Genomic DNA, 23596 nt, shown 5'->3' on the forward strand with positions numbered 1-23596 from the left:
ACTTTGTCATCATCTTAGAGAACAAAAAAGGGAAGATCAGATGCTGGGTAATTGCATTGTCATATATTAAAATTTTTCCCTTTGCTATTTTGAAAATTAAACATCATTCAAAAGTTATAATACCCTTATTACTGACATATAAGTATCAGTACATCACATTTAAAATGAATTAAAAAATGATCCAAGTTGAAGTTACACAGGGTTAGTGAAAAATTTATTTTATATGTATCTGCCAAACTTCAATTTTCTTTTTTTTTTAATTTTATTTTATTTTTAAACTTTACATAATTGTATTAGTTTTGCCAAATATCAAAATGAATCCGCCACAGGTACATCATTTTTTTTCAAAAATCCTTACCCATCAAAAAGCTTTAGTATCACACCTTTCATTCAATTTTCCTAATTATTGTCATAGATGTTTATATTAATTGTGTGAGGTTCGCATGTGGATCATTCTGTTTTACTTTCCCTTTAAAGCTCACAGGAAGATTTCTTCTTAGATTGTATGTGAGAATTCAAGGACCTTATGTCTATTGAAATCACTATATTAGAGAAAACCAAAATCATGTCTCAGATTTTTAATGTCTTGAGATATCCCTGCCAATATTATAAATGTCATTCCTACCAAATGGTTGAATTCTCTATATTTTCCACTGCTGCATAAATAGTTACTTTTGTGGTGGTCATTTGATGGCAAAGCAAATCTAATAGGATATTTAAATATATATGTATAAATAAATCAATTTGCTTCACTCTTTTGCTTAAAACACTCCAGTGTGCTTAAACTAATATTCACAAAACTTTCTGTGGTCTACCTGAACCAGCATGGTCTGGTCCTTGCCCATACTTCCCATCCCACCTCCCTCCAGAACCATGAGGTTGTACAAGTCTTAGAGCCTGCCAAGGCTCTTGTCTATTGTATCTTTATTTCCACTGCAGATTTCACATGGTTGCCTCCTTCTCTTCAGTGTGGCCTCAGGTCAAATATCACTTCTTCCAAGAGAAGACTTTCTCTAAACACCCTTGTAAAACTATACCCACCACTCTAATATTATTCAGTTTTATCATTTTTATTGTACTTATATAACTCCCTGACTTATTAATTTGCTTGTTTATTGTAGGTACTATGCTCCTAGAATGGGAACTCCCTGAGAACAATGTATACTTAGTGCCTAGATGAGTGCTAAATTGTGGAATGAATAAGTGAAACATGCCTTGGGTAATTCTGACATGTCACATTACTAATCCTTTTGATGCTCCCCATCCCCCAACTCAAAGCACGTGCATCATTGCACACAGCTTTTCCCAAGTCTTTCAACAACTCCTTTGTCAAACAGCTCGTCTCAGAGATTTTCAGAGCAAGGGAGCTTCTGCATTCAGAGTCACTTCTAAAATGCATTAATAATCATTCATTTGCACTATTCATTATTGTGCAAAGACTGATAGGAGCCTGGTTTGAGGACCATAGGTTGCTGTATGAAATGTGCTTATTTTCCTCGACCCCAGAGAGTGTTCTCTGTGCTCATCTAAGGGCAGAATTTGGCCATGTGTGGTTAGTCAATTACAACAAACATATGGGGAAAATGGCTGAGAATGCTCAAATATTAAAACCATATGTTACTGCATGGGAAACTATGCCTTATTAAAAAACAAAACAAAAACTGAGAATCCAGCTAGAAACATACAGCTCAGAGCTTTTGCTTTCAGGGTTTAACCAGCACTTAATTTATTAGACAGAAGACTTCCTTTTAGATTGAACTCAGTCCTTATATCTCAGAGCAACTACTTAGTTAAAATATTTCTTTAGACTATAGAAGGTTCCAAAAATCAAACATCTTGCAAAATTTGAAAATTCATTAAAAAGTAAAAGTATTCTGAATCCTGTGAGATTTTAAAAATTCTATTTTAAATGCCATGAAGATTTCATAGCTTTTATATATACTGCTCATATAAATGGAATACTTAAACTCTTTTTCTCAATTAACATCACATCATCTTCATAGAGGAATAGAACAGATAAGGAGCTTGAATGATACATTTATAAGATATTAGTCTTGTAATAAAGACTAATAAAATTTAGATCAGAATAGGATTTGCAGTGGAAGTGATGCTGAGCATCAGTGGAAGACCTAAGAATAGATTCATACACATTTCACATGAACCTCACTTATGATCCTTCATTAAATCTAATATACCATCAATCGTAAGATACACCACTACTAAGAAATAAAAATGCTGCCAATTAACTAAGATGCAATGCTCTCTTATTACATAAAATGCAATACACATTCTGATTTCACAGAGTTTAAAATGTGAAAACATATGCATGTTTGAACCAATGAAGTATGCTAATATATATAAAGAGTTAAATTTTGGTTTAATGCCCTAGTATAAAGCAGCAGCATAAAGCACCAAATTTAAGACACTGTAATCAATTCAAGAAATTTTCTTTTGATGGGTTCACACTTCCTTTCCCATTTTGGTCTCTGTTTCTTTGGCTAAGGATCTCAATGCCCTCTCCTCCCCATCACCAACCATACAAAGAGCCCTGGCAGGAGGGAGTCCTTTTTGAGCTTTGCTTTCCAGGGAGAACCAATACTCCAGACCTTTTCTTCCACCTTTCTTCTTTCTTTTTGTCCTTGATAGATATTGATCTTCTAGATTACTTTGGGCTAGTAAATTTGATATCCAAAGATAAGCCTATTTGATCATTTCCCCAATATTTGCCTTTTAACTGCAGATGCACAAATTCAGAAATTTTAGCCCAATTAACACCAGCAACCTATAGTGGATTTGAAGTATAATCACAGGCTATATTTTGAGATATAAAGACAACTAAACATGTAAGTATATTCTCATTTCGATTCAAATATAGAGGGAGGCAATATACTACATTAGAAAGAGCATCAGCTTAGGGATTCACTGAGAACTTGTTTTAATATCCACTATGTGATCTAGTCAATATCCAAATCATGTTGATTATTTGCTGCCAAAGATGGAGAAATTCTATACTAACCTTATCATAAAGCATGAGTTGTTATTCCTGATGATTTTCTTCCTAACTTTACATGAGTTGTTTAGATATTCTTGGGTACATATCAAAAGCATTTACCAAAAGTCTAGACAGTTATATAAGTGATATTTCACATTGTGACAATTATTTGAAATGCTTTTTTTTCTCACATGAATGAAATTAATATTCTATACTACTTATATGTTTTTAAAAATTGGAACATAGGGTTTTCTATGTATTTTTTCCTTTTATTATAATTTAAAACTGTCATGCTTTGGTAAGAGCACACTTCTACAATGAGAAATACAGAACTTTTATCTCTGCTACATTTCTCTGATTATTCTTACCTCTCCTGAATGGACATTTTTCCTTTTCTCTTAATTCTCCATGACTTATCTTTAATTTTTTATTAAGTTATAACCTACTCCTTATCTTTTCATGACCACTCTTCCAACTCTGAAGTTTTCTTTTCTTATTTCAATAAGACTATAAATTCAATAGACATTCAGTTACATTGAACCTTGTTTCTTTTAGAGAGTTAAGATTCAAAACATATTCATTTATTAAAAGATGAATTTGAGTCCATGTCCACAATTACCTGTACTTTCTTATTTTTTATAAAGTCCTATAAATAATGTTTTTCAGCTTGCTTACAGTCTTTCAGGTTCAAGCTTTTTCAAGCAAGTACAAACTCTAAGTAGTTTTAAAGAAACAGAAGTTCAATTCTAGCAAAATTCTATTGCAGGGAAATCATGCTCCCCACTGAGCAGGTTATTAGACATTGAGACATGAAGGCAACTAATCAGAAGTGAAGAAAGGTGAATTTGACCACAGAAGGCAGTCAAGAGTTCTCCCATTGAAGATGGCTGAAATGAAATAATACACTAAGGAAGGAGACGAAAGGAGGAAAAATAAGATGGAGTCAGGCTAGATAATAAAGTGAAATCTTTTTGAAAATAGAAAATACTGGAGAACTGGTGGTTGGCAGTGGAAAATGTACCAGTGGACAGGGAGGACCTCAACATTTTAAAAGGAAGAAGGCAACTGATGGACGAGAAAGGACAAAATTATGGACTTGACAGTCAGTTTAAATGTTAATGGAGAGTTCCCGAGTGTGTAGGAGCAGCTGCTGACAGGAACTAAGGATACATCAGTTTTAACTATCACCCCTAGGCAGATGAGTCCCAAGTCCTGTCTCTCGACTTAACCTTTCTCCTGAACTCCAGTGCGGTGGGTGGGCTTGTCACTCAGGGACACGCAGGCAGCAACTACGCTTCTATCCAACTTATCCTGCTATTATTAGTCTACAGACACATATCTATTTCTGTCTGTCAATTTGTCTCTGTTAACTTTACCATACCCTGGCTTCTCTTTTTCCACTTGCCTTCTAAAAATACACTATTTGATACATTGACAGCATCCCTACATGTGATTTAGATCTAGAATCTTTAAAGGGAAAAATGTTGAATCGAAGAATGAGCAAATTGATTGACAGATGGATGGATGACTGAATTTCTTGATCACTTAGTATCTGCCAAGTGCTATTCTAGTCCCTTTGCACACAGACATGTCAAGAGATGAATTCCCTGTCTCTACTTTGTTGATAGATATAGACAAAACAAACACAGTTTATGCCCATTTGTGATAAGAGCTAAAAAATTAAGTAAAGCCAAATGAGAACTGAGAATGGTGGATTGCAAGAGCTTGGTTTGGTTGATCAGAAAAGGCCCCTATGAACATCTGTCATTTGGGCAAAAGCTAAATGAAATGAAATGAACAATATATTTGGAAGAAAAGTTTTCTAGGTCCAGGGAAAGCAAACTCAAAGACCCTATGATTAGAACATTCTTAGTCTGAATGTGGTAAAAATTACTTTCTACTTTGGTAGGTTTGCCTATTCTGGATATTCCATATAAACAGAATCACACAATATTCAGGTTTTTGAGTCTGTTTCATTTTATTTAGTGCTATGTTTTGAGATTCATCCATGTTAAAGCACGTATCAATACTTTACCGCTTTTAATTGCTGAATAGCATTTGATTAAATAGATATGTTACCAGTTGGATTTTTTAATAAAAAATAATGCAGTTTTGAATATTCACACACAAGGTTTATAAAAACTATGTCTTTATTTCTTGTGGGTAGATTCCTCAGAGGAGAATTACTCAGTTTCGTGGTAAATCTAGGTCAAGAGTTTGGTTTTGAACTAACATTCAGGGAGAGGTATTGTGAAGATACCTCATGTATTGGTCTAGAATTTAGGAAAAAGGTAAATAAAAATTTAAACATTACACACATGATTTCAAAATAATTGGACCACGTATGCCCAGATAAGAAGAAAACATAGCTTAAAAAAGAGAAAGTGCTGGGGAGTAATTTAAAGGTTAGGAAAATGAGGAGGATTCCTAAAAAGAGAATACATGGAACAAACAGGGAAAAGATCAAAGCAGACATTTTGTGTGTCCTGTGGACCATGTGCCCTTGGCCAGTCCCTAGGCTCTGCTGAAACTAGGGTAGATGGTTTCAGTCCATGCTAACAAACTCCCAAGTTTTCCTGCTTCACTGCCTCAAGACTTTTTTTTTTTTTTTCCAAAATGAAAAAACTCACTCAGCCCTTGTGGTAGTGTATGGAATCAAGGACCCCACAGGCAATTCTCAGTAATGAGAAGACAGGACTCAGGATTATAAATGCCCCTGTCTCCTATCCTTTGGCAAGATAATTTTGAATTTCAGAATAACAAAAAGACTGACTGGCATTGATTCAAGAGAAAATAGGAGGAAAGAAAGGGAGGAAATTGAGATGCATATAGAATCTATTTCTGGGAGTTTTGCTGTAAGGCATAGGAGAAAAGTGCCAGGGTGGTAAGTAGACAGTGATAATCAGTGAGAGAGCTCAAGAGAGGGATTTGTTGTAAAAGTGGAGAATGCTATATTGTGTTTGTACACTGGAAAGAAAAGGAAGATGCAGGAAACAGGGAGAATTGCTGGGGCGATGTCTTTGAGTAGGTGAGGAGGCATCTGATTAGGAACAAGTGCAGAATGTTACATGAGGATAACAGATTTTATCTGTTTTAACCAGAGACCGCAGAGGTTCAGGATGTAAATGTGAGTATTTTTGGTATATTTAAATGGGAATAGGTGTTTGATCTATGGCTTGACAAGTAAATTTATTCCTGAACATCTAGAAAACAGACACTCTACCTTCTATTAGAACCCATGAACAATGAATATTTATGCTTTATAGTAAACCATTCCATTTCAGACCATCCTAGAACATCACAATTTCTTCTCCATGATACTGAGTTAATGGATACAGAGTGAAAGTCCTGAGTATGGGTGGAAGAGACGTACTTGCTGCGAAATGAGAAGCAGCCTATTGCAGCAAGTGAGGAGAAGGCAAACATCTTCACCCACCAGCCAAGATGAAGATCAGGAAATAGGAAACCATGTATGAATGCATGCAGAAAGTATAAATGCAGTGGCAAAAGGTAATTGTGGCAATCAGAAATGTTAGACAAATTTAGCTACAAAGCATGATACAAAAAACTGCCTTAGCATAACAATTGTATTTTATTTTATGTCTAAAATTCTTATGATTTTCATTTGTTTTGAGTTGAATAGTGAGACCGAAGTCTTAATACACATTCTTATTAGAAAAGAGTCTCAAAATCACATAGTAGATTAAGTCTTGCTATAGCAATTGGAGAACTGGTCGCACTAGCTTAGCTTTTTATTTTTTCTGCTAGTATAAAACCATAGAATAACTCCTGTCAACTCTAAAGAAAACATTGATTTCTGTTAACATTAAACCAGTAATTACTATGGTCAGACACTGACTGGTAGGTACTAGAGATAAAAATGAGTTAAGTTGTCTCTGCTACCATGGACTACACAAAGGATTGCAATAGAGTATAATTTAAAGACAAAGAGCTTGGTGAAAAAAAGAATTAGCATATGATGATCTTTTCTGGGAGATGTCAGTTAGGTCATGACAGAGTAGTAGTCCCATGAAAAGGGTTTTTAAATAGACATTGATTAAGGAAGGACATTTCAGACATAAAGCTAGAGCCACTTCACTTTTCTTGGACTTAGTTTTGTGTCTGTGTAGTCGGATTATGTAAGACTTTTCAAACTCTACTCATGGAGTTCTTTACAAGCCACAGTAAACTCCAGAGGGAACACATGTATACCTGTGGCGGATTCATTTTGATATTTGGCAAAACTAATACAGTTATGTAAAGTTTAAAAATAAAATAAAATTAAAAAAAAAAAAAAACTCCAGAGAAATTTGGGAGGAGAAAGTCAAGATGACCAATTAGGGCTCTTGGCCTCTCACTTCCACTTCAAAGAAGTGATATCTTCACAGAAATATCTCCAGTCAGTTCAGTTCAGTCATTCAGTCACGTCCAACTCTTTGTGACCCCATGGACTGCAGTACACCAGGCTTCCCTGTCTGTCACCAACTCCCAGAGCTTGCTGAGACTCATGTCTATTGAGTCGATGATGCCATCCAACCATCTCATCCTCTGTCATCCCCTTCTCCTCCTGCCTTCAATCTTTCCCAGCATCAGAGTCTTTTTTCAATGAATCAGTTCTTTGCATCAGGTGACCAAAGTATTGGAGTTTCAGTTTCAGCATCAGTCCTTCCAATGAATACTCAGGACTGATTTCCATTAGGATTGACTAGTTTGATCTCCTTGCTGTCCAAGGGACTCTCAAGAGTCTTTTTCAACATCACAATTCAGAAGCATCTGTTCTTCGCTGCTCAGCTTTCCTTATAGTCCAACTCTCACATCCATACATGACTACTGGAAAAACTATAGCTTTGACCAGGTGGGCCTTTGTTGGCAAAGTAATGTCTCTTTTTAACATTAAAAAGACAGCTTTTTAATGTGCTTTCTAGGTTGGTCATAGTTTTTCTTCCAAGGAGCAAGCGTCTTTTAATTTCACGGCTACACTCACCATCTGCAGTGATTTTGGAGCCCAAGAAAGTAAAGTCTGATACTGTTTCTCCATCTATTTGCCATGAAGTGATGGGACTGGATGGAAACATAAAAGGAGTTCCATTAATTAATTTTAAAAATTAATTTAAAATCTATTTATAAGAAAAAATCATTGGGTAATTTGATCTCTAAGGTTCTGGATCTTACCTTTCAAAGAAAAAAATCTTCCAGTAATACTGTGTTCATTGGTACCATTTTGTTAATTATCAGAAGAGAAATCTAATTTCTGCCATATTCTAGGGACCACAACATGGCTGCCACTTTCGAGGAGAAGTGTGGGTAGAAGAGAAACTGGGGTCCTTGTGGGGGCAAAAAAGACAAGCAAAGGCACTGGATGAGGGTGAAAGAATCTCCTGAAATGCAAAGGCAGAAAGGAACTAGAAACACATTCAAACTTTGATTAAGACCAAATTTTGTCTCTGAAAAGCTAACTAAAATATTCAAATGAAAGTTAATAAAGTTATAAATACAATGTGTGTGTATATATATATACATATATATACACATATATATATATATATGTAGACATATTAATATATTTCAGCTCAGCTGCTCAGTTATGTCCAACTTTTGTGACCCCATGGACTGCAGCATGCCAGGCCTCCCTGTTCCTCACCATCTTCCGGAGCTTGCTTAAACCCATGTCCATCCAGTCGGTGATGCCATCCAACCATCTCATCCTCTGTCATCCCCTTCTCCTCCTGCCTTCATCTTTCTCAGCATCAGGGTCTTTTCCAATGAGTCAGCTCTTTGCATCAGGTGGCCAAAGTATTGGAGTTTCAGCATCAGTCCTTCCAATGAATATTCAGGAATGATTTCCTTTAGGATAGACTGGTTTGATTTCCTTGCAGTCCAAGGGACTCTTAAGAGTCTTCTCCAACAAAACAATTCAAAAGCATCAATTCTTTGGTGCTCAGCTTTCTATATAGTTCAACTCTCACATCTATACATGACTACTAGATAAACAGTAACTTTGACTAAATGGACCTTTGTTGGCAAAGGAATGTTTCTGCTTTTTAATATGCTGTCTAGATTGGTCATAGCTTTTCTCCCAAGGAACAAGTGTCTTTTAATTCTCACTGTTTCCATTGTTTCCCCATATATTTGCCATGAAGTGATATTATGTGCATATTTTATATAGGAAACCATGATTTATAATTATCTAACAGGAGAGAATGGTGCAATATCTATATCTGTGGCCCAAGTCCTTTGAAAGTAGTCAAGACCAAAAGTAAGAGAAACAATTGCCTGACACAGTTTCTAAAATGCAGACAAACCATGGTGATTGTATATTTCTAGAATTCATTTTCTTTATGAAATAATCCAATTTGGAATTTCAAACATATTAAATGAAAACCTTCTAATGCCATACACAAAAAATTACATTTCATCATAAGTTAGTTTTCTAGAGGTCATAAATTCTCCTTTGGACAAATCAGCACTTTACCTACAATAAGTTTCAAAACTGTAACATCTCCAATAAAACAAAGTTGTGAAAATATACTCATTTTTTTTTATAAAAAATAGATAAACTGCTTTTTAGATAAGCTTTAGGGTACAGTATAGATTTTTACATCATTAGTATAAGCTTTCACTTTCTGTAGTTTTCTTTATCAGTTTCTATTTTTTTAATGCCAAAGAGCACACAGTCTGTTTTATATTAATCAGTCAAAAGAACACAGCTGATAAATTTAACACTGAGTCCCATTTTCCTAAAGGTTTGCTTGAGAAATGTCTGAATATTTCACAGTAAGTCAACATTCCTATGACATCCCATTATGTATTGTTATATACATTCATTTTGTACAGTTTACCTCAAAAAGCTTAACAATAACTAGGTTAAATTAAAGTAAGTCTTGTCCTCAGACCATTACCTTGTGTCACAAGGCCACAAATATGCTTGCATTGCTTTTCTATAAATAAATTGCATTTCTTCTTATTTTTGTATATTACTTTCATGACTTTATGACAATAGTAGTAAAATAGCTACTGTTTACTAGAGCTTAGACATAGAGATTTTTATAATAAATAGTTACTAACCTTGTTTTACCCCATATAAGTAAAATTAGCATGTATCTCTGGAATTGGGATCAAAAAGTGAAGTTTATTTTCATATACCTTTTAAAGAACTTTACAACATAGTGTGCTCTGCTTAATTCAACTAGTGCTACTGTGTTTGCAGATAGACGAACTTTGTGACTTTGAAAATTGTTCTTCACAATGCTTTTTACATGACATCCATTTTACTGTGCACCAGAGGTGACTGAGAAACATATTTAGTTGGTTAAAACACGATAGTCGGTGACAGTCCTCCGTGCAATTTTCAAATATGAATCAAACAAATCGTGTGTGGTGATGTGCAAATTTTCAGTCAATTTTAACTGGTTTGGCACTTCCTAAGGTTAAGGTAGTTTAATGGTTGAAAGCACATTGTGGTGAAGCTACTGCACAAGTCAAAGGGTAGAAGATTAGGATTTCATGATTTTAGCTCTTGCCATGCCTGTTTTCTGTCCAAGCTGCCTCTTGCCACCATTTAACTCATGCTTTTAAAGACAAGAGGGGTTGAGAACTTGAGGGCCTCTGGCTTCATTTTAACAAGGTGTCCCTAGCACTTTGGTACATAATTTGTCATAAATGTCAGAGGTCACTGGACGCTCGAAACCTACAGTCAGCAGATGGTCGTTATGACAGCCGTTAAGTTTGAAAGGCAAAGGATGTTCTGTGATATATATATTTTAGTGTGTTAGTGTTACACCTCAGAGTATATCTGAGAAGATTCTAGTTTCAATCAAATCATCCTTGTGGTCGTCTGCTTACAATGAAATACCAAGAGATGGAGCAGTTTTCAAAGACATTCTATCTGGTTATTCTAGCCTAAACTTTACACCATGTAATTCTTCATTTTCCTCCTCATGCTCAAGCAGTGATTATGGATTTCCTAGTTCTAGTTTCCAGTAAATTTCTAGTTGTTGTTTCCTAGTGCCCAGTTTTCAGGAGAGTAAATAAAACCAAAATTGATTTAAAAAACAAATTATTAAAATTTGTTAATGTTAATTCCCATATCTAGCCAGGTCATTGAAATTACATAAAATGTTAAGAGCTATGGATGAATTTCTATACTACAGCAAATATTGTCTAATAGCAGTGCCAGATAAAACAAATAGAAAATATTTTATTAGAGTCTGCTAACTGCTAAGTCACTTCAGTTGTGTCCAACTCTGTGCGACCCCATAGACGGCAGCCCACCAGGCTCCCCGTCCCTGGGATTCTCCAGGCAAGAACACTGGAGTGGGTTGCCATTTCCTTCTCCAGTGCATGAAAGTGAAAAGTGAAAGTGAAGTCGCTCAGTCGTGTCTGACTCTTAGCAACCCCATGGACTGCAGCCTACCAGGCTCCTCCACCCATGGGATTTTCCAGGCAAGAGTACTGGAATGGGGTGCCATTGCCTTCTCCGTTATTAGAGTCAACTGTACGTCTAAATTTGTTAAACTTTACTAATTTCTTCATTATTTCATCCTAGTTTTTACTTATGATATGTCATACTAAACAATTAACAATTAGACTGATCTGATCTGGAGAGCTAATATTGAAAAGCAAAACTTGACTCCTACCATATTCTATTAGACAGCCCCAGAAGAATTGGTGAAATAAATGTCTGTGTCAAATGAAAGAGGTCTGTGGGTGCTGCTGCTGCTAAGTCACTTCAGTTGTGTCTGACTCTTTGTGACCCCATGGATGTAACCCACCAGGCTCCTCTGTCCATGGGATTCTCCAAGCAAGAATATTGGAGTGGGCTGCCATGCCCTCCTCCAGGGGATCTTCCCTCCTCAGGGATTGAACCTGCACTTCTTACATCTCCTGCATTGGCAGGCAGGTTCTTTACCTCTAAGCCACCTGGGAAGCACAAAAGAGGTCCACCAGTTCTTTAAAAATTTTTGTTCTTAAAATCATGGATTTAGCAACAAGAGGCATTGGGCATAATCTAGTACTATTATATACAAAGATATGTATTTCTATTAAAATTTATGATCATGGAAGAGAGAAGGTCATGAAGAGAGAAGCATGCTTGAGGCCGGTTGAAAATAAAAAGAGAGATTCTAGCGCTGGCCTGGTAGAAGTGCACCACTGAAGGTCTAAGTGTGTGAATGATGATCTCCTAATACAGGAAATAAATGATACAGGTTTGAGGGGAGATACTGATGGTAGCTGTGGGGCCTTCACCTAGTTAATTATCTGTGGGTCACCAACTCCATTAAACTTAAACTTCCTGTGAATGTAAAATTCTTGACTATTGTTGCTGATAATTTTTCTCACAGAACATATAAGGAGCAATAAGAATTGTAACTCTGAAATTGATTGGATTTATAAGGAAGAATTGCACAATGATCTGAAAGTAGTAGTGACCTTGGAATAAATTAAGATAGCATGTAGTTGAAACTGGGCTTTCCAGGGGGTGCCAGTGGTAAAGAAACCACCTACCAATGCAGGAGACGCAAGAGATGTGGGTTTGATCCCTGGGTCAGGAAGATTTGGAGGAGGGCATGGCAACCCACTCCAGTATTCTTGCCTAGAAAATCCCATGGACAGAGGAGCCTGGTGGGCTACAGTCAATAGGGTCACAAAGAGTTGGACGTGACTGAAGTGACTTAGCAGGAGCAGCATAGTTGGAATTAAGTCTAGCAGTGTGCAACAGAAAGCCCAAATGAACTGGTTTACTGCACATGACTTTTTTCCTGAAAAATTCAGAGGTCAGTGTAACAAAATCCAGGGTTAATGTAGCAATATCACAAATTATTGCAGATTCCAGGCTTCTTTTAGCCCTGCATTCAAACCACAATAGGTTAAGAGCACAGATACAGAATTCAACTTCACCCCTTTCTAGTTGTTTAATCTTTGGCAAGTCACTTCATCTGTTTCTACCTCCATATCTACATCTGTAACTAGATTTACAATTACTTACTATAAATTATTTTAATGGAAACTGTTATTTGGAACAATGGAGAGTAATTTTTTATAAGTACTCAAAATAGTACTAATAGTAGCTAAGATCTAATAAGTGCTCCTCATATCCAGGTGCTGTTCTTAACTCTTTTCTTAATTAAGGTAATAAAATTATAAAATGTGGCATCAAACACCAGCCATATGTCATCTAGGAGTTCATAAAACTGTAAAAATTGTTTACTGAAAATTCTTAGACAGACACATATTTTAGATTTTTAGGAAAGCCATGTATAAAATAAAATATTGGCAAAAGTGTAGGCATGATCTGGTACCTAAAATGCCATTCTTCAACTCTACAAAAGAAATTTTTAAGTGCAGCAAAATTAAGCAAAACAAAAAGAAAAAATCAGGGAAGAAACAAACAGGGAACATCTCAAGAAACTATATAGTTTGTTTGGATGACCTAACATTTACAAATTAAAAATATCATAGACTTCTATGACCAAAACCATTGAGGTTTTCAGAAGAAGAGAAAGAGAAAGGAGAAAGTTAAAAATGAGGTGAAGTTTTATGGACAAAACTAGAAAACGGAAAGTTAAGTTATGCATGATATGCAAAATTGAGCAAAAAGGGAGAACCACTTGGTCTGGGGAGATGAAACTGAAACATAGAATTTGTCATCATTTGGTCTTCATTTTCAACCTCAAAGGTGAAGACTCATACGAAGAGTATAAAAGGTGCCACAAAGACAGTTACCTTTGTCTGGTTTTGTTTTGTTTTGTTTCCTGCACAATTTTCCTGTATTGTGCTTTGCACATACTGTTTCTGTTATCTGGAATATCTTTCCTTTTATTCTCTCATGAAACACCCATTCAACCTTTCTGAAGAAGTTCAAACAATAATCCAAGGAGAGTCTGAGAGTTTCCAGAAAACATATCTGTCAAATGATAGCCAAGCTTATTTTTGCACAGGGGTGGTATAAGCATCTGAATGCAGAGTTCCAAAGAATAGCAAGAAGAGATAAGAAAGCCTTCCTCAGTGATCAATGCAAAGAAATAGAGGAAAACAACAGAATGGGAAAGACTAGAGATCTCTTCAAGAAAATTAGAGATACCAAGGGAATATTTCATGCAAAGATGGGCTCAATAAAGGACAGAAATGATACGGACCTAACAGAAGCAGAAGATATTAAGAAGAGGTGGCAAGAATACACAGAAGAACTGTACAAAAAAGAGCTTCACCACCCAGATAATCACGATGGTGTGATCACTCACCTAGAGCCAGACATCCTGGAATGTGAAGTCAAGTGGGCCTTAGAAATCATCACTATGAACAAAGCTAGTGGAGGTGATGGAATTCCAGTTGAGCTATTTCAAATCCTGAAAGATGATGCTGTGAAAGTGCTGCACTCGATTTGCCAGCAAATTTGGAAAACTCAGCAGTGGCCACAGGACTGGAAAAAGTCAGTTTTCATTCCAATCCCAAAGAAAGGCAATGCCAAAGAATGCTCAAACTACTGCACAATTGCACTCATCTCACACGCTAGTAAAGTAATGCTCAAAATTCTCCAAGCCAGGCTTCAGCAATATGTGAACCGTGAACTTCCTGATGTTCAAGCTGGTTTTAGAAAAGGCAGAGGAACCAGAGACCTAATTGCCAACATCCACTGGATCATGGAAAAAGCAAGAGAGTTCCAGAAAAACATCTATTTCTGCTTTATTGACTATGCCAAAGCCTTTGACTGTGTGGATCACAATAAACTGTGGAAAATTCTGAAAGAGATGGGAATACAAGACCGACCTGCCTCTTGAGAAATCTGTATGCAGATCAGGAAGCAACAGTTAGAACTGGACATGGAACAACAGACTGGTTCCAAATAGGAAAAGGAGTACGTCAAGGCTGTATATTGTCACCCTACTTATTTAACTTCTATGCAGAGTACATCATGAGAAACTCTGGGCTGGAAGAAGCACAAGCTGGAATCAAGATTGCCGGGAGAAATATCAATCACCTCAGATATGCAGATGACACCACCCTTATGGCAGAAAGTGAAGAAGAACTGAAAAGCCTCTTGATGAAGGTGAAAGAGGAGAGTGAAAAAGTTGGCTTAAAGCTCAACATTCAGAAAACGAAGATCATGGCATCAGGTCCCATCACTTCATGGGAAATAGATGGGGAAGCAGTGGAAACAGTGTCAGACTTTATTTTTCTGGGCTCCAAAATCACTGCAGATGGTGACTGCAGCCATGAAATTAAAAGACGCTTACTCCTTGGAAGGAAAGTTATGACCAACCTAGATAGCATATTGGAAAGCAGAGACATTACTTTGCCAACAAAGGTCCGTCTGATCAAGGCTATGGTTTCTCCAGTGGTCATGTATGGATGTGAGAGTTGGAGTGTGAAGAAAGATGAGCGCCGAAGAATTGATGCCTTTGCCTGTGGTGCTGGAGAAGACTCTTGAGAGTCCCTTGGACTGCAAGGAGATCCACCCAGTCCATTCTGAAGGAGATCAGCCCTGGGATTTCTTTGGAAGGACTGATGCTAAAGCTGAAACTCCAGTACTTTGGCCACCTCATGCAAAGAGTTGATTCATTGGAAAAGACTCTGATGCTGGGAGGGATTGGGGGCAAGAGGAAAAGGGGACGACAGAGGATGAGATGGCTGGATGGCATCACTGACTCAATAGACGTGAGTCTGAGTGAACTCCGGGAGATGGTGATGGACAGGGAGGCCTGGTGTGCTGTGATTCATGGGGTCGCAAAGAGTCGGACACGACTAAGCGACTGAACTGAACTGAACTGAACTGGGATAAGGCCAGCTAAGGGTGGGCAGATAGATCAAACTCAGCATTTTAGTTCAGATGCTAGAGCTCATTCTAAGTAAGGAAGTCAAGAATAGATAAATTCAGCCCAGGAATAAATGCCAAAGTTAGAACAAAATGGGAAACAAAGTCACACAAGTCCAGTGAAGTGAAAATCAGGCTTACTTAATGGTTCCTATTAGGTGGAAATGTTACAAAATGAATTAGCTTTATTTAATGTAAGCTTTAATAATGAATTTAATATGAACCTTAGTGATTTCCACATATTTTTTGGCATGTCTTGAAGAAATGTCTCTGGTTATTTTAAGTTGTCTTTTCTAGTTGCCAGCTTCAGTCTCTGCAGCTGTAATGGACTTTCAAGGCAAGTTAAGACAAGTAAGGAAGATGATCCACATACAACACACTGCTTTGTTCCTGACACAAAGTATTTGCTCAATACTGGGTAGCTTTCAAACTCAGGGATAGCTACCATACCTTGCCTAAAATAAAGAGTTAAGATGAATCAACAGTGTTTCAAAGTTCAAAAACAAAATGGTTTATGACTACCTGAAGTCGAAATCACTTGCTTCCTCTCCTTCCACCCCCAATCCAGTTCCTTCTTCTGACCTTTCTGTCTCTGCCAATGTCTTCACCCCTCCTGGGTTACTCAGGCTCAAATATTTAAAGTCCTATTTGAATTTTTCTTCCTCATTCATGCATCCATTCACTTGTCAAGGTATGTAGATTCTAAATGCTCCGTGTCACTCACATCCATTCCCATTAACAGAGTTCAAGTCCTCATTTCTTTTCTCCTGGACCGCTTAAAACCATCCTAACTGCTCTTTCACCTCTGTGCCTCCCTGACACCAATGCATCCTCCAGAATCCTTCCTGTTGAATTTCAACTCATGTACTTGAACCCATCATTTCAACCTGTCAGTATCATTCAAAATCTTAATCCTGTCATCCATGACTTGTTATCTTTCTGTCCCCCGCCTCTGCTTTCAATGTCATTATCCAAATCATAAAATTAAAATAATAGGCAATAAGATAAAGCAAAGAGCTCTACTAATACAATTGAAAACCATTTCCAAGGTCGATTTCAACTCAAAGCAATTTAATTAAATAAATATTTGTTGGTGTGCTTCCATCTACAATGCAGTGCAGTGTGGAAAGAAAGCATTTCACTGTCTTATCCATCATACCATCCTGGTTTGAAATCACAGTTTTCTACATGATAGTAATCTGAAGAGGAATTTTAAGTCCACTAAGCAGACAAAATGGTAATATTATACCTAACTTATAAGCTTTAATGCTAATAATATAATAAGGAGAGGCAATCTAGTTCAGTGTTCAGAATACGGTGAATGCTTAATGCATTTTACTTTTAAAAGATTAAGCATCACACTGCATCTGCAGAAACATGAGTAAGACACGATTCCTGTTCTCAGAAAACTTACAGTCCCATTGAGAATGATTATAGATGTGAAAAGTACACATATGTTAATAAGAATGCTGAATGTGATAAGTCCCAGTGAAATGCCGAGGGGTTCAAAATAGGCGTCACACCTGTCCTGAGGGTTGGGCCTCATATATTGTTCTTGAAATTGACTTGAGGGCAATGAGAAATCAGTGGCAGCTTTTAGAGAAAGAGTTACATGATTAGAACTAGACTTTAGGAAGGCTCAACAGAGAGAAATCTTATAGGTTTAGGGAAAGAAAGTCAGATTAAAGATATTAACATTATTTTTTATGTTATTTGACTCTTGCTCTGCATTTGAAACTATTGCCTCCTGCTTCTTTCTTGATCTTCCTTGTCTCTTTTCTTCTTCAAACTATCTCTCTCTCAAAATCGTGTCCAAAAATCTTTAGCTATTTCACTCTTATTTCCAGCTTCTTTTTCTCTACTCCTACAATAATTAATGTTTCCTAAATTCTGTCGTTTCTTCTTTTCTTAGTACCCCATTACACTTTCCCTAAATGATTTTATCTAGCCTCAGAATTTCAAATCCTACCTGTATTTTTTGGATGGTGGAGGACAGGGAAGCCTGGCGTGCTGCAGTCGATGGGATTGTAAACAATCAGATAACTGCATGACTGAACAACAACCTGTATCTTGACAGTTCCCAAAGCCAAATTTCTTCACAGAACATTCTTGAGCTAAAGACTTTTATTCACTTCGCACCTAAACTTTAATACTCAGTTACTTCTCACTCAAGTCAAATTAGCTACCATCTTTAAAATGAACTATCACTCTCTCATTCATTCATTTATTTAGCAAATAGTTTTTGAGATGTGGCTATGTCCCAGACACTATTATAGGCCTTGGGCTTCACCAGTGAATAGAGATATCAGTCCTTATAGAACTTACATCAGGTTCACCCTGCCAATGGAACTTTTGTATTTTGATTCCGATCTTGACCCCAGCTCTACCCCCATCAATTCTTTCTAATCCATCAGTTACTCTCCAATAACTTCAGGATAAAACTCAAGTATCTCAGAAAACATCAAAAAAAAAAAACAAAAAAAAAAAACCCAAAGTGACCTAACCTATACTTACCAAGAAATAGGTCATATTTTGTCATAATTTACAATTTATATAATTTATAATTCATCATATAAGTAATGCTCTAGCTCACTTTTAGCCTTTACCCTTGCTTTTTTACTCTATCTGAAAAGTTCTCTCCTCTTCACCCACACCCCAGCTAGCTAATACCTACTCATTCTTTGAAACTCAGCCAAAGCATCAACTCTTTCATCATCATTCTTCCAATTCCTTATGATTGATTAAGTGACCTTCTCTGTGTTCCCAGGAACATTTTATATACCCCTATCTTAGCCAGGTGGTACAGTGATGAAGAATTTGGCTGCCAATGCAGGAGACGCAAAAGACATGGTTTCGATCTCTGGGCTGGGAAGATCTCCTGGAGTAGGAAATGGCTGCTGCTGCTGCTGCTAAGTCGCTTCAGTCGTGTCCGACTCTGTGTGACCCCATAGACGGCAGCCCACCAGGCTCCCCCGTCCCTGGGATTCTCCAGGCAAGAACACTGGAGTGGGTTGCCATTTCCTTCTCCAATGCATAAAAGTGAAAACTGAAAGTGAAGTCGCTCGGTCTAGTCCGACTCTTAGCGACCCCATGGACTGCGGCCCAGCAGGCTCCTCCGTCCATGGGATTTTCCAGGCAAGTGTACTGGAGTGGGGTGCCATTGCCTTCTCCAAGGAAATGGCAGCCTGCTCCAGTATTCTTGCCTGGAAAAGTCCACAGACAGAGGGGCCTGGTGGGCCACAGTCAATGGGGCTGCAAAGAGTCAGACGTGACTGAGTGAGCACACACACACACACACACACACCCCTTAGCATTTACTACATTTACTTTTTATCTCAGTACAAGTATTTCATGAACTAATGAAATATGGGGACTTGGTCATTTTTCTGAGTAGGCCCTGTACAAGTTATCACAGTAACGCTTCTTAGCTCCAAATCCATTTTTCTTTGCCTTGCTTGGCAATACTATGGCTGGACTTTGTAAATGTTTCTTCTTTGCCATCTGACATGAAACAAAGCTTTATTAAGAGAAGGCACAAGAAGAACAAGTACAAGTAAAAACCAGACCTTTCTTAGGGACCAGCCCAGTCACACCCTCCTGATAAACCTTTTGCCGGGACTCTCTCTGGCCTGACTGCTTCTTCCAGCAAGTTTTTCACTCACTCAAGGCGACACTAAGTACGAGGTATATCCCATACCACCCTTAAGCAAATTTCTCAACACTCATATGGGTGATTCTTAGGAACAACTGGACCCACTTCTCACTTCTGCAGATTTCCTAAGCACTGGCAGGCTGTGTGTTTCCGTGGCAATCATGCTTCCTCCCAGGAGCTCTAAATCTCTGCATTTAGAAGAATTATTCTTCTAAGTTATTAGTTCCCTCTTGTTCACCCTCTTTTATACCTAGATAAAGTAGTTGCTTTCTGCACATGCTTTTTCTCTAGCCTTAGAGACGTTTTGATTTGTGTGTGTGTATGTGTTTTGTTTTGTTTGTTTTTTGCTAGTTAACCATTGATATTGAGTTTTCCCTGTTTACATTACTGGGAGCTGTTTTTTTTTTTTCTCCTGGCTGGAGTCTGATATAATCCCTAGCATGATACTAAGCACATATTGAGAACAAAATACATTGTAGTTGAATTGCTTAATGATCAAAGAAAAAGGCTGAAGATATATATTATTCTTCAGCTATATTTGCAGAAGAAGGGCTAGGTATAAGGATCATTGAGACTTCAGACTTTACGGGAAATGGCAACTAATTACATATGAGGGACAAGACAGAGCCAATGATATAGTGATACTATTAAAAGAAACAGACAACTAAGGGGAGAAATTCTTTGGAGGGAAAGATGCAAATTTTAAGTGACTTTAAAAAAATACATATTAAGCTTATCTCTTGAGAGAATGGCATTTCCTGGGGTTTCTGAAGTATGTGTGGTTATATTAATCAAGTTACTCCAATAGCTAACACATACAATCCAAAAATCTCAAATGGCTTAATGGGCAAGCTGTCTCTTTGCTGTTGACATAACAGCTCAAAGTCAGTGTTTGGCTAAAGAGCTATCACATGGTGATTTAGGGAACCAGGCTGCCTCCTTCTCATGGTTCACTTTTCCCCTGGGAGTCCTCTGCATTTGGATGCATATAGGGAAGAGACAGAGAAAGGAAGCTAGTTTGGGGAATAACTGGCTATATTCTTATACCTCTGGCATGTTTAAGGTGAGACAGAAAAAAGACGAATAAAAGTCTGTATTGGTTTGATCTTACTAGATCTTATTAACTATCCAAGTTTATGTGAAGTAATCCTAAATGTCCTCAGTATAGAGAAAGACATGTGAGAAATCAGAAAAACTCCCTTTTTAAGGAATAAAATTTACTTTTTTATAAAAGTACTAAAATAGCTTGCTCTCAAATGGCCCTATTCAGTGACAGCCTGGTGTTTTACACATAGTTTATAAATGAAAAGCTAGCCTCTATAACTAAATTGCTACTGCCTATAATGGGAACTACTGAATATTCAAGTGTTGAATCTTGACTTGACAAGCATCCTTTACATCATTTCAGAAGAAATGTTGCTTTGACATAATTTTACACCTCAAATATAATAATGATAACTAACACTTTATTATTATGTGTTATATCATGTCATCAATGAAATATATGGACTACTTCACAACTGCCATAAGTAATATCTTACCCTCACTATGGCCACTGGAAATGTACTTTTCTCCAATGTTGGGAACATATGGAATCTCCACTCTATATCCTCCCTGAGTCTTTTTTCTTCCTCCACTTAACAACCTATGCCACTGGAGCTTGTAGAAGCTGCCTAGGAGTTACCATTTGGGGACAAATAGGGAGAAATAGCATTATTCTTTCTGCCAAGAACATGCTTTTATTTTAAGAAAAGTCCAAAAGCATTTTCTACAAAGAAAAATTATTATAAATTCAATGCTATATCAATATTATAATGTTCCAGTAGAAAGATATCTGATAAATATTGTACAACATGAACAGAAATAATAATAACTAATACCTCTAACGGACAAGGCAATGGCACCCCACTCCAGTACTCTTGCCTGGAAAATCCCATGAACGGAGGAGCCTGGTAGGCTGCAGTCCATGGGATCACTAGGAGTCGGACACAACTGAGCGACTTCACTTTCACTTTTCACTTTGATGCATTGGAGAAGGAAATGGCAACCCACTCCAGTGTTCTTGCCTGGAGAATCCCAGGGACGGGGGAGCCTGGTGAGCTGCCGTTTCTGGGGTCACACAGAGTCGGACATGACTGAAGCGACTCAGCAGCAATACCTCTAAAGAATTTACAGAACTACCCTTGAATTTGGGATTAAATCCAAAATCTTTAAAAGAAATTTTCCTCTATTATATTGAATCTTGAGCCACATCACCAAAGTTATTTTATCTTCCTATTTGCTTTCATGTTTCAACAATAGTGGTTCTTTTTCTTTTAGTTTTTAGAATATTCAAGCTTTTCCCTACTTCATTGACTTGCAGCATAGTTGTTCTTTCTTCCTGGAAAGTTTATTCTTTTAATTTTCTCCTGCATGTTCTTTCCCATCATTCCTCTCACTTCTGAAGAGAAATTTTTTCTGAGCAACTAATGTGAAGTAGATTCTCCTAACATTTATTTGTTTGTTTTTTAATAACACTTTCTAAAGTTACTTCATAGTATTTATCACAATTTATTATAATAATTATTTTGCATGTTTATTTAATGTTAAAGTTCTATCCTTAACTTAATTTTATATTCATTCATTCAAGAATTCTAGTATAGGAAATTATTAGAATGTAAGTGAAAGTGAAAGTTGCTCAGTCATGTCTGACTCATTGCGACCCCATGCACTATGCAGTCCATGGAATTCTCCAGGCCAGAATACTGGAGTGGGTAGCCATTCCCTTCTCCAGGGGATCTTCCCAACCCAGGAATCTAACTGGGGTCTCCTGCATTGCAGGTGGATTCTTTACCAACTGAGCTATCAGAGAAGCCCAGAATGTAACTAGAGATATCTAAAAAGTCAAGTAATGTTAGTATATGTAAAATAATTTTTAAATGTTCATTCTAGTTTGTTATGGCTATGTGGCATTGGGTAACAAATAATCTCATACTTTAATGGCTTAAAATAACAACTGCTTTATTATTCCTTATAATTTTGGGGATCAGGAATTCGGATGAATCCTGTTGGATGGTTGCTATTTTTCCTACTGTGGCATGCATGGAGAACGGGCTGGCAATTAGAGTCTGAGATGACTGCACTCAAATTTCCAGCACCTTGGTGGGGATGGATAAAGGAAGGCAGGGTGCAGTTCGGAAACTTGACTGGGCCTTCTTTAACATGGAGGCTTTCATTAATTAAGCTTTTTTTTTTCCATTTTAATAGAGGTATCTCTTTCCCTTTAGTAATTCTCAAAATATATGGTTTCTAGTAAATATTTTACATGGTAGCTCATGGCTCCAAGAGCTATCTTGTTTTGTTCTAGCAAACAAAAAAAGCACCATGTCCTTTTATGAACTAGCTTCAGAAGTCCTATAGCATTATTTCCTGCATACCCTGATGTTCATAGTACTCACATGGCCACCCAGATAGAAAGGAATAGGAAAATGACCCCACCTCTCCATTGAAAATTGTTAAAGAATGTGTAACCATGTATAAAATCTCAACAATAATAACATTCTCCGACATTGTGCTAATTGAGTTTTGGATAAACAAGAATCAGAAATTATAAGCCCTATCCTTAAGGGTCATAAAAATAAATTTAAAAATTTTAACAGTTATAATTCATTAAAAATACATAATTTTATTTTTTATTTACCTTAAACAGTACAAAGTACATAAGACATAATAATGTATATTCCATAGAACACACAATGCTCTCTGGAACATTCCAGGAGAAACATCTCTTCCTCTCTACCCATCAAATTCTATTCATCTTTTGGGTCTCTATCAAATCCTATTCACCTTTTAGGTTCCAAATTAGATATCAGTGGAGTTGGTGATGGACAGGGAGGCCTGGCATGCTGCAGTCCATGGGGCTGCAGAGAGTTGGACATGAGCTGAACTGAACTGAACATTTGTTATTTGAAATCTTTCCCAAATCTACCAGTCAGAACAAAGCTAATCTCTACTATATTCGTAGAATACTATGGAAGTATATTTATTATAGGACTTATAACAGTCCATTTAAATATTCTACATTTCTTCTGTTAGAATATGTGTGACTAATAATCATGGTACAATATTCTGATGTGGCATAGAGTACATACTCAATAAATGG

At 37.0% G+C, this 23596-nt stretch overlaps 1 long non-coding RNA gene across 21 annotated transcripts in view; it reads right to left on the reverse strand.

The window, feature by feature from the left end:
- LOC129639491 (uncharacterized) overlaps positions 1–23596 on the reverse strand; it is a 347939-nt gene that overhangs the window by 240375 nt on the left and 83968 nt on the right. The window contains exons 7-8 of one of the 21 annotated variants that reach the window (XR_008708467.1): positions 8165–8316; positions 7977–8053 (exon numbers count right to left, since the gene is read on the reverse strand). The exons of 19 other annotated variants lie outside the window; for them this stretch is intronic. This is a non-coding gene — a long non-coding RNA (uncharacterized LOC129639491). The remainder of the gene's footprint in view (positions 1–7976; positions 8054–8164; positions 8317–23596) is intronic. One more of the 21 variants, XR_008708458.1, reaches the window with a different exon arrangement.

The sequence above is a fragment of the Bubalus kerabau genome, chromosome 1 (assembly GCF_029407905.1).
Source record: "Bubalus kerabau isolate K-KA32 ecotype Philippines breed swamp buffalo chromosome 1, PCC_UOA_SB_1v2, whole genome shotgun sequence".
Taxonomy (NCBI): domain Eukaryota; kingdom Metazoa; phylum Chordata; class Mammalia; order Artiodactyla; family Bovidae; genus Bubalus; species Bubalus kerabau.